Raw genomic sequence first — 2,591 nt, 5'->3', positions numbered from 1 at the left:
TTGTTTTCATAGCTAAATCATATTCCATTGTATGAATATACTACATTTTTATCCTTTCATCTGGTGATAGAAGTTGATGCAGCAAGGAACATTTACATACCATTAACTGTTTGAGTCCTTGTTTTCAAGGAGTGGAATGTTTAATCACATGATAATTCTGTTTAATACTTTGAGGAACTGCCAAACTATTTTCCAATGTAACTGCATCATTTTACATTCTAACTAGCAATGTACATGGTTCTTATTTCTCCATATCCTCACCAAAACTTGTTATTATCTATCTTTTATTTTGTAGCCATCTTAGTGAGTATAAAGTGTTATCTTTCTAGTTTTAATTTGCATTTCTCTAATGACTAATATTGTTGGTGAACATCTTTTCATGGACAGTTGTATATCTTCTTTGGAGAAATATCTATTCATAAAGTCCTTTGCCATATTTTTTTTCTTTGCCCATATTTTAATTGAATTGCTTATCTTTTCTTGCGAGTTATAGGAGTTCTTTATATATTCTGGATTAAACCCTTATCAGATATGATTTACAAACATTTTTCTCATTTTATAGATTGTCTTTTCACTGTCTTGTTAATGTCCTTTGATGCACAAAAGTTCTTAATTTTGATAAAGTCCAATTTATCATTTTTTTCTTTTGTTGCTCATGCTTTTGGTGCTATATCTAAGAATTCATTGCTAAGTCAAATATCATAAATATTTACTCCTTTTTTTCCTAAGAGTTTAATGGTTTCAGCTCTTAATATTTACGCCGTTGATCCATTTTGAGTTTATTTTTGAATACAGAGTGAGTTTGAGTCCAACATCATTATTTGCATGTGGATATTCAGTTGCCCCGGTATTTGTTGAAAACATTAGGCTTTTCACAATTACAAACAACATTATAGTAAACATCATTTTCAACCTGTCCCATATTTTTCTCTAAGAAAAATTCCTAGAAGTATTTTGCACATTTTGAAGGCTTTTTTTATGTATACCATCAAACTTCTTCCAGAAATGACATTAGGAATCTATCATAGTGAATTCAAATGCCACTTTCTCCACACTATCAACAGCCTTGTATATTTCAAAAAAATATTTTTAATCTGTGCTCATCCATGTGATATGAGAATGTATTCCAAATCAAGCTTAAGGGAGTTTTAGTGAACTTCTCTCAACAGCCCCAAAGTCCTAGCTTCAGTACCTTCCTTTCCAAAGACCTCACACTTATGAAAAGATTATCCAAGAATAGTACTCGATGTAAACCACTGCAGAATTTAATATAAGTCTAGTTAAGGAAGCAATCTAAACCCTTCCTCTCAGAAGAGAGACTAGAAATGGAAAGTGTAATCAGGTTTCTCTGCTGTATAATGTAATTTCAAATATTTTCTTCCTCAGCACAAAATCACAAACCAGCTGTCTGCAGCTTTCAAATGTGTCCTTTTTTCCCTTGTGTTCAATGGAGAATTACCAAGCACAAGAGTCATGCCAAGAAATCAAGTAAACTGAAGGTAGAGTATTTTCTTATAGCCATATGATAATTATTGAAGAAAAAGCAAAAGTTATTTTGCTGGAAGTCTGCTTTTTAGTACTAGTTGAGTACTTCCAAATGTGTATTGGTACAGAGTTTTTATAGTTGATGTAGCTTTTGGCCCTGTCTCCTTTACCTCTCTGAAGCAAGCATACCAAGTATATCTTTATTTTGTTTTGTTTCAAGCTGTAGTTGAAGAAAAATTTTATGATGAGTGGTTTGTCAATGGGAAGTTGTTATTAACATGGAAATCCTGAGAGGATCATTTATCCACACAAAACAAGAAACCGGGAGAAAATTAGCTTTCCACATTTCTTCATAAAGCATGCATAATTCATAGAAGAGAGGAAACTATTGATGAGGCTGAACAAAATGAGTTTCTTGTTGCCAGAAAGAATAAAAACATTAGGTAATAAAGCTCTCTAATTTCCTAAATATCTTCTTAAAGTTTTTTGAAGTTGAATGCCATCGTGACTTTCACTGTCATGCTAGCAAGATGAAGGCAGATGTTTTTACACAATCAATAAAATTTTAAGAGACAGAAGGGACCTTATAAATATACAGCCCAACTACACTTTACAGATTGGAAATCTGAAGCCCACAGAGGTGAAGTGACTTCACAAAGTCATATAGAACTGGAGTTACAAGTCAGGTCTCCTGACTCCTGTACTCACTAATAATGTAGTCTGGTCACTTCCCTAAAAGTTTGACATGAACAATTATGTTACCAGTTTACTTTGACATCAGTAATCCACAGAGTTCTCCAATTTCATACATCTAGCTTATTGTTCAATTTATAGGATTTAGTTAATAACTGTATTAATTCGATGCATTTATTTTGAGAGACCATGGTCATTAAGTCTCCCACTGTTAAGAAAGTTGGGCAAGTTTCCAAGAGTCCTATATGATATATGATTCTCTCCACCTATACATTATAGACATTTGTAAAAATCAATCTTACTTACTCTTGCGTTAAGAACCACATTGTAAGAAATCTGTGAGATATGGACTTTAAGGAAAACAAAATAATCTTTTTTCAGAGTACTTACTGTTCTCTGGCCTTTTCTAAATG

This window comes from Plecotus auritus (assembly GCF_963455305.1).
Source record: "Plecotus auritus genome assembly, chromosome: X".
Classification (NCBI taxonomy): domain Eukaryota; kingdom Metazoa; phylum Chordata; class Mammalia; order Chiroptera; family Vespertilionidae; genus Plecotus; species Plecotus auritus.
This window is presented reverse-complemented; position numbering follows the sequence as displayed.